Raw genomic sequence first — 9,815 nt, 5'->3', positions numbered from 1 at the left:
CACCTTTAGGGCCAAACCTGCAGTTCCTCTGGTGTCCAACAGGGGCAGCAGTGAGTCAGTCCCCATGGTAAAGCTAACAGCAGAAACAAACATGTTTACATCCTGATACATTTTTACTGATTTTTTGGTCTCTGTAGACCATTTCCACCTTTACCTGTACGGGGGAGGATGTTTTTATAAGTCACCCATTTAAACTGAATTGAGGCTTAAAGTTTGTGTTAATAGGGGGCGTGGCCTCCTTAACCTGGATGGTGACGCAGGCGCCGGTACTAACTAGCTGTCTGCTAACCTTCACCTAGCTGAACTGGAGCTCTGGATCGTGTTTGTGCTGTTGCAGCTTCCTTTTAGTGAAACTATCTGAAGTGTGCGCCTCAGAGAAGAGAAGAAATCATCCACATGAAGGTTTCCCATGCACAGCTGCTGCTCTGCCCTCAATGAAACATCTGCCTCAGAGGACGTCTCCACCTCAGCGTGCAGAAATGCGAGCATGAAGGAGGTCCATCAGGGACCTTCCACCACAGCACTGGGAGCAGCCCAGTCAAGTAAAGCAGAGAAACTGGGTCAAAAAGCAGCAGCAGCTCTCAGGAACGCTGTGATGGAAACCAGCGCTCTGCTCTGCTGCTGGAAACACAACACCCAGAATCAAACTGACAACAACCTGAAAACATAACCATCACACACTCAGGTTAGAGATACAACAACCGACACACACACAGACAAGAGATACAACAACCGACACACACACACACACACACACACACACACACACACACACACACACACAAGAGATACAACAACCAAAACACACTCAGGTTAGAGATACAACAACCAGGTCAGAGGGCCCGGTGGCGCCAGTGTCCGGCAGCCTCGCCTCTGTCAGTGCGCCCCAGGGCAGCTGTGGCTACAATGTAGCTTGCCATCACCAGTGTGTGAATGTGTGTGTGAATGGGTGGATGACTGGATATGTAAAGCGCTTTGGGGTCCTTAGGGACTAGTAAAGCGCTATATAAATACAGGCCATTTACCATTTACCATAACACACACAGGCTAGACATACAACAACCAACACACAGGCTAGACATACATTAACCAACACATGCACAGGTTAGATACAACACAGCACACATCAGTAATTATTAATCTGCATTTCCACTGGTCGATTGATTGATTAGGTTACTTTTAAAGACAGTTAGCAAATATTTAAGTGATGATTTTCATTCTTTCACTTTATAAAAAACATCAGAAGACATTTAATGATGTCACCTCAAGTTCAACCTGAGAGTGAGTGAAGCCGGTCCAGTTTAATGTATCACATTTAATGAATATTAAAGGTTTTGTGGACATAAACAGGTTATGCTCACATGCTTCAGTTACTGACCTTAGCTCCGCATAAAGACTTTGTCTTGTGATGATGATTCACTGTAACAGGCTGGAAACACATCTAATAACACACAGCTGTGTTAAACCAGATTTCAATTTATTGGTCATAGCTAGGGATGGGTATCGTTTAGGTTTTATCCGATACCGGTGCCAAATCGGTACTTTTGAAACGGTGCCGGTGCTTAAACGGTGCTCAAACCGGTGCTTAAAGAATGGAGAACACAAACTTTGTCCAAAAACCTCTCATGTTCAGCTGTTTTGTTTTTTTTTTGTAAAAAGATAACAATGTTAGCCTTTTCTGCAGCTATGGGGCATATATGGTATCACTCTTGGCTGGAAGCAGTGCTTAAACAATGGAAAAAAAACACAAACTTTGTCCAAAATCCTCTCATGTTCAGCTGTTTCCCACTTTTTCTTTGGTCATTTTAGCCTTTTTGGCCAGGGTGAAGGGAGTATCTGCCATCAAACAAGAGGACAGCCGCATGTAGCTATGATGATGTTTGCTAGTTCACCTTACATGCATTAATGTAATAACGTGGTTAGCCTACTCAACGTAAATTACACACGGACAACATTAAGCGACTCACGCAGAGAAGAACGGCTTCTGCTGCATCATCATCCGTCATCATTTCTGCTACACTGGCAGGGCTAGGGGCCAGGACTCTATTCTTCGGGTTTTTGGGGGATGTTGCTCCGGTCCGATAACTGGCAACCCACCCAACGTGCACAGTGTGAGGTCTCGCAGCAAGCTATCAAATACGGCGCATTTCTCGGCTTTTAAAAAAAAACGCTATGCGTCGCCAGGTGTTTCATCGGATTTGAGGTGTTACCTCCTTTGACAATATCACAGTATCAGCTTAAAGCACTTGTTGCTGCTGAGTTTGCATCTTTTGCTGTGAAGTACAGCCAGACTTTTGACCGCTTCGCCTTGGACATTTTTAATCTGTAGCTCTGCTCTAACTGAACGTACGTACTTGGCCCCGCCTACTATCCTGGGAAACGTAAAATGATTGGCTAGAAGTGTATCACAGCTCAGGAAAAAAAAAGCACCGAAATAAAGCACCGAAATGTGCGCTGCTTTTCGGTCTGGTTACTACCGTTTATGTCAGAACCGGTGCCATCATGGCACCGGACACCGGTACCCATCCCTAGTCGTAGCTTTATGTTCATGTTAAATATGCCAACGTTGACCCTGTAATGTAAGATTATATTCAGTTATGTTGATGTAAATTGAATTATTTTTTGCAAAGATCTAATTCAAAAGGACCAATTTTTGAATGTAGACCTAAATCTGTTTTTGCAGTCCAGTCTCTGCAGACAAGAGTCAGTCTTCAGGTTTCTTGTTTGACCTTAATGCTCAAACACATTGGCTGAAGGCGTTTTGTTCTTTATTCTTTTTCCCCTGAGAATCAGAACGACTCTAAAGATTTCGGAAGGTTCAGACTTTATGTTTGTCTGTTATTCTTGTATTAAGCTCATCAGGGTCTGGAGCGGGTTTTGGTCCATCACGGATGAATCTTTTGGGATGAAATCCTGAAATCCAGCAGCACCAAAAGGAAAGAGCAGAAAGTAAAAGCATGCTGCCCTCTGCTGGAGCTCTTTAGCAGCACACTAAGATCAAACTCACGACCTGCTGATTATTCAAAGTTCTTGTGAAACATTGCCTACATCGGTTGGTGGCACAGTTGGCGTGGGGCACCCACAGTTTTGTTGTACTTGTACAATGACAATAAAGAGATATTCTGTTCAAGAGAAAATTATTCTGGAATCTTTTACATGATTTTCAATTTTTTCAGACCCTGCCTCTGAACATGAGCACCAACTAACAGGAACTGTGGTACAGCATGAGCAAATATGTGAGGGTGGTGCAGGACATGCATGAGAACAGTGAGACAGTCAGAGAGGCTCATATGGTTTGGACATGTGCAGAGGAGGGAGGAAAGGAGGAAGACGTCAGAGGAGATCTATGGATGTGATGAAGGAGGATGCTGGTATAGGGGGAGATGTAGGCAGATGATTCAATGAGGAAAAATATTATGAATGACAACAAAGAAATGCATTACATAGAATGACTTCACATAAAAGTGAGACCATAAATGTGTGAAGTGAAGAAGTTTTCTCTGAGGGGTCCTGAAGACAAAAGCAAAAAAAAAACAAAAAAAACAAAACACTTTTAGGTTTAAGGCTCAGCTGCTGTGATGCTGCAGACCCAGATGAGCTTTAAAGGCAAACCTTCTAATCATTTCTAACACATGCATGAGACAGTTTGTCTTTGAACAGAGAAGTAGAGAAAGCTAAAGCTGTGTAACCACAGGATGCACAGGGTGTGTACTCTTTCCTGTTTCCTGTGTTCTTGGTTTCGTTTTTGTGAGCTGGTAACAGTTCAGCAAGAACAATGATAAAACCAGCTCAGCAGACACAGCTTCATGTCAGCAGCTTTCATTCCTGAAACACAGGTGTGGTGTTTGAGTTCACAACAGCAAACAGCTTGACAGTTTCACATGTTCACTTACACATGACTGGACCCCTCCACAGGCACATATATACATACAGGTCAGTGCTGGAGTGCACTGTTGACACAACAGTGACTGTGAGAGTTTCTAATGTCTAAATTGTGAAGCTTCTCTCGGTGAAGAGTGAAAAATGTAAACCTGCTTGCTTCCAACTTCCTGTGCTGTTAAAGTCTGACTGAGCTGAGAACTGCAGATGAGTCATTCAGTCTCTGTCCTCCATCAGTGTCTGTAACTTCATCAGAACATCTCTGTTCAGAACTTCTCAGAGCTGCAGTTTTTGTGAGGCCCATTTTAAAAAAAAATATTACTTTCTGTTCCTCCAAATTAAGGTCGTAACACGTTTCTCGCTCTATCTTCACTTTCCAATGAAGACATGAAATGAACTCAGAAATGACCTTTACAAAAAGGAGTCGTTTTTTATCAGCTTGTTGCAGCTTTATTAATGGATCAATAATGTTAAACATACAAACATTTTTCTATCAAATTTAACACTAAGGTGTTCATTTCATTAAGTTGTGTTTACTCATCAGAGCAGAGGAAACATGTTTTAGACACCACACATACACTGAATACTAATGTCATATATAACTAAAAGCTGGGATCAAAAAGTTCAATATAAAAAAAAGAATAAAAATGATTTGAGTTTGGCTCTCAGCTCTGTCCGAGTCATCATTTCATGCAGAACTGTGACTGCTCCTGGCACTAACAGCATCTTCATTACTGACACTGGATTGACCAATCAAATCTCTTAGCTTAACTGGCCCCTGCCCTACCTTTCCTGTGTGCTCATGCACCTTATTGAAAGAGGTTAGTGTGTGAAAGAGAAAAGGTGGGGCTAAAAAGCTTAGAAAGAATAAGAAACTAGAAATAAACTCAGTAAACTGAGAACATCTGGATTTAGGATTTGTTGAGAAAGTCATGTCCTCTTTCGATGATGCGTCTGAGGGCGTGCAGAATTAGAACATCAGCGCCATCCTTCAGGTCAGATTCTGAGTGGATGTTCTTCACTGGATAGATGTAGACAATGTTGATCCCCGTGTCTGCGCTGAACTTAGTAATCTACATATGAAAATCACAACACTTTAGTTTAGAAGTGAGAGATTGGACCAAACCAAAGCTTGCACTGAAATACTTAAACTAATCCACCTTTTCCTTTAGAGATACGCTTTTGTAGACGTTCCTGATATCTCTGCTGATCTTCGGACAGGCCTCATCAACTTTGGTGAAAAGGACTATTTGTGGGACCTCTGAGGAAACACAAAACATAAATATGGGTCGAGAAAAAAACGTGTGTTTAAATGATGTTTTTACAACAGCGAGTACAGGAGCTGCCTGACGTGCAGTGGAGACTGTGAAAGCCCTGTGACCTCTGAGTGAAAGAGTAAAAGCATCTGGTCTGCTGATCTGAGAGAGCGAGGCGGGACGTACGGGTGCAGTAGGTGAAATGGGCCACAACCATTAAAGATAAATAAAAGGATCTTAAAATGGATTTGGAAACAAACTGGAAGCCAGTGAAATGAGGCTGAAACTGGACTGAGGACTGAGTGGAGGCCTGGCTGAACCCGATAAAAAGCTCATTGCAGTAATCAAGATGGTTATAAAAGCATGTATTAATGTTTCGAGGTCACATGGTGGACAGAAGATGATTTTTCACAGCTGCCTCAACTGAAAAAAACCAGAATATTCCTGCTGTGCTTTCACGAACGTCGAGTGTCAGAGCAGAATCCATTTTCATCCTGGAATTCGTGACAATGAATTTCTCATGTAGGGCCAGAGAGGAAAGCTCAGCTCATGACCCATGAATACCTGTTATTAATCTCTGGCTCTCTTCCACAGCATGATTTTGTCCTGTCTTCCTTCTCTCACCCTAACCGGTCACAGCAGATGGCCGCCGCTTCCTGAGCCTTGTTCTGCTGGAGGTTTTTTCCTGCTAAAAGAGAGTTTTTCCTTCCCACTGTTGCTCATAGGAGGTCATATGATTGTTGGGCTTTTTCTCAGTATGTATTATTGTGAGTTCTACCTTACAATATAAAGTGCCTTGAGGCGACTGTTGTTGTGAATTGGCGTTGTATAAATAAAATTGAATTGAATGTTTTATAAATTTACTTCTAATTTCTATCTCTGACATGCAGAACATAGGATTAGATCCGTGTTAGTGCAGCATGACATTCAAACAGGGATGAGCTCTCCTGGAGGTCTCATCACTGTTTTACCTGAAGTTTCACTCAGAGTGAGCGTGAGCTGAGAGCAAACACAGGGTTGCTCAATGACTGCAGATCACTTCACTTCCACTGGTGTCACTAAAAACACTGATAATCCTGATTCTGTTTAAGGTGCTCTTACCCATTTCATCTGCTTCATCTCTGATGTCCTCGATTACCTCCATGTCCTCTTGCTTCATGTTAGGTATAGTGCTGGCATCAACGACAAAAACCAGAATGTGCACTTTGTCGCTGTCTGAAGGACTGCTGTTGTAGTGTGGGTCATCTTTGGACAGTTTACGTTCAGGATTGAACTGAAAAACAAACTGAATGTATCGATGTGTGACCAAATGAATGAATTCTTTAAACTCAATATCAGAAATACAGCAACTGTACCCTGTAACCTTCTTTGATGTGTCCCTTCAGGGCCCGTTTGACGTCCTTCACATGCAACTGTCTGATTTTTCTGCTGCTGGCGTTCAGTCCCGCCATGTCATTCAAGACAAAAGGGTAATAGCAGTTTGAGTCTCCCTTTTGGATCTTGAAGGCTTTATACTGTGGACCAGAATATCAGAGTCATTGAGTGTGGAGTAGTGCTGACCTGTAAGTCTTATTTTCATCATGACTGCAACAAAAACATTACCAACAATGTCCTGTAAGTTCACCTCAGCTAAAGGAGTCCCAGAAATGGACCTCTGCATGTGTTCGTGCAGTTGCTGGGTGCCTTTTTTACATTCTTTCTCTTTGGCTCTCGGAGGAGGCAGACACACTTTTTCTCCTCTCCCTTATCTTCCCTGCTTATGTCCTTGTCTAGTCTCGTGTTTTTTGTATTACTTTCCCTGGAACACTCTCTCACAGTCTGTTTCTAAAACCTAAAGAGAATTATGGATTTGATCAACTGGTCTCTGAATGCTATTGACACCCTTTTCTCAACGAGAAGTCTGGGCTCGGGAGAGCCCGAGTGCCCTGGAGGGACTTTCCCTGCCGGATACACGATGGACGGGTGGCAGGAATGGAGGGTCGTGTGCCTGGCGGGACTGTCGATCGAGGACGCTGAAGATATCTACCTATTCGGAACCATGATAACAGGGTTCTTGCTGATCTGAGCTGGCTTGGCCCTGACTTATCGGAGAATTAAGAAAGCGGAACCGGCTGTTCAAAACCCCCCAAGGCTGCCCACTGGGATTGAAACGATGGGACGAGGCGCGACTTCTGAGAACGGGCTCGAAAGCAGCATGGTTAAGACCTTGGAGACGCTTACAGCTGCCGTAAATACTCAGAATAACACCTCTGAACATATATTGGGATAGATCAAGGAGAGGCCTGCTCAAAATAACAGCCTTGAGCGAAAGTTGGATTACATTGCAGAACAGCTCACTGCAGTTGTGAGTTCTCAGATTCGGCTGTTTGGGCAAAAGAATGAAAACACCAGCAAGTTTGATACCATCATCGGGAAGCTCGCGGTTCTCCAACGGGAGATTGAGAGACCAGTGTCGGAGTGTTAAAGAACAGCTTTGAAATTCTCATGAGTTGTCACAAAAGAAAAATTACCATCATAATGCGGCTACCCCTTCGGCGCCAGCTGTGGGCTCAAGGCTGGAGCCGAACAAAAACTCCCTGATAACGACTGTGTTGAGTCTGTTCCTTCCCATTCCCTACAAGGCCACCTGGGTTGGCTGGAAGACTGTTTACTTAGCCTGGCGGGGCGAAGGACACTGTCTCAGCTGAACTATGGACACGCACACACATACATATACTGATACTGATAAGCACTCACTGACGCATCACCCTCCCTACCCCGGATCCAACGCCACCTCCAACGCTTACCTCCCCTCTGATGTGGACATCGGGTCAGCTGGAGGCGCAGTCGAAAGATTGCAGCGGTCCCAGATCAGATGTACACACTGGAACTCTTTCCCATGTTGCTGTCTGTGTTTATTGTGTTATGGTCTGTTGATACCTGTGCATTCCTGCATTATCCTTCTGTGTTACACATTTCAATGTTTTTTTCCTCGCTACCTAGCCTGACCTGTCTCCCCAATGTGATGTTTGTATTGTATGTACGGTCGGCAAGGTCTGTCATCTCGGTTGTGGGCAAAAGACCTGCAACTGACAAATGACAGCTATCTCTCATCTCATTTTTTAAAAATCATTTTGGTTTACAATATGCAATAAAAACAAAATATATTCATTTACTTCGTTTTGGAACATTTTTTAATGGAATTATCTGACCTAGGTTATTATACACAACTAAAGCTGAAGTGAAACATCAAAACAAGTTTTGTGAAAAAACGTTTCAATCATTGATTGATGAATATAAATGATTAACACTTCCATTTTTGAAAGCATTCTTTGTTTACAGCATTTTTTCCTCACCTGCCTAAAACTTTTGCACAGTACTGAACATCACCCAGTGCTCCTCCCTCTTTTTGATGTACAGACTCACCACAGCCATTTCTCTCCATAACACTCAACCTACTCAGCACCTCCTCATCACCCATGTTCACTCCAGTCACCACTACCTATTCCTGGGGAAATCTCTACCACTTCATCTGATTTATTCTGGAATTCTTCTTAAGAAATCAGCTGACTATGAGAGAGTAAAGTGGGAAGCACTGACTACTTTTTTATTGAATGAGCCATCGCTGACAGCAACATCAATTTTTTTTTAAAACTCCGTACAGACTTTTAAACAATGGAAAAAAAGAACAATTTCTTACTCAGTCTTATCACCACAATCATGCTTCATACCTTTTTTGTGCAAGATGAATGGGAGGTGCTTCGGACAGGAGACCTGTCTGCATGCTCTGTTCTGTAGGACACTTTTAACAGAGTTGATGAAACTGGACTTTCCAGCTCCAACTGGGCCTTGTAGAAGAATCCTGAGCTGCTGTTCTTTAGTCTGAGGCTTGTAGCTGTTCACATACTGTAGATCGTCCTCTTTATTTCTGCTCAGAGGAGACAACAAAACATTACATCACATTCTGGACACTGAACAAGTGATGGGCTGAAACAGGAAGTGATAATCAACAATAACAAATGTTTCTCAGAGGCCTGTAAATGCTTACCCCCAGTTAAAGTGCTTCCTCCATGGTGCATCAAGCGCTGACAACAGATGTTAAAGAAAGAATGACATCATTGGACAATAACTGATGTTCACTGGATGGAAAATAGCAGCTCTGACCAAACTTACATTTTACTGGAGGAGCTCTTGAAAACAATCCTCCCATAACTGGAACATAAAGCATTTATTTTTAGATTTAAAGGAATTATTTAATGTTTGCCTTAAATCAAAATAAATGACCAACAGCAAACAGACATCTGAAGGAGCGTACCTTTGCTGTGCTGATCTCTCCCCCCTCACTGAGATGTAGACAGTCTGCAGCCCAAATACCAAAGTGTGAAGTTACAGTCACCACATCCTAAAGCTCTTTTAACTTTCACTTTTCTTTCTTATGAAACAAGATTTTGAAACTGTACCTATAAAATCACTGGACACTTTATTAGGTACACCTTTCACACCCCCTTCTGCCTTAACTCTTTGTGGCACAGATTGATAAACAGTCTTTTTTCTTTTTTAGTAGTGTTTGAGGTATTAAGGTTTTTTTCCGTGTTAATCTTGACTCCAGTAAGAGTTTGACTCTGTGCCTTGTTCTTGTTTTGAACTCTTAGTTAACAGATTCAGCTTCTAGTTAGGTTTTCTAGTACTTAGAGTTTAGAT

At 42.7% G+C, this 9,815-nt stretch overlaps 1 pseudogene; it reads right to left on the bottom strand.

Moving 5' to 3' along the window:
* Positions 1-4,790: 4,790 nt before the first annotated feature.
* On the bottom strand, positions 4,791-9,324 carry LOC146617653 (interferon-induced protein 44-like; annotated as a pseudogene).
* Between the last annotated feature and the right edge of the window lie 491 nt (positions 9,325-9,815).

Source organism: Diplotaxodon limnothrissa, linkage group LG15 (genome assembly GCF_057381915.1).
Source record: "Diplotaxodon limnothrissa isolate DT_005_m linkage group LG15, D_limnothrissa_male_GT1.1, whole genome shotgun sequence".
Lineage (NCBI taxonomy): Eukaryota > Metazoa > Chordata > Actinopteri > Cichliformes > Cichlidae > Diplotaxodon > Diplotaxodon limnothrissa.
This window is presented reverse-complemented; position numbering and strand designations above follow the sequence as displayed.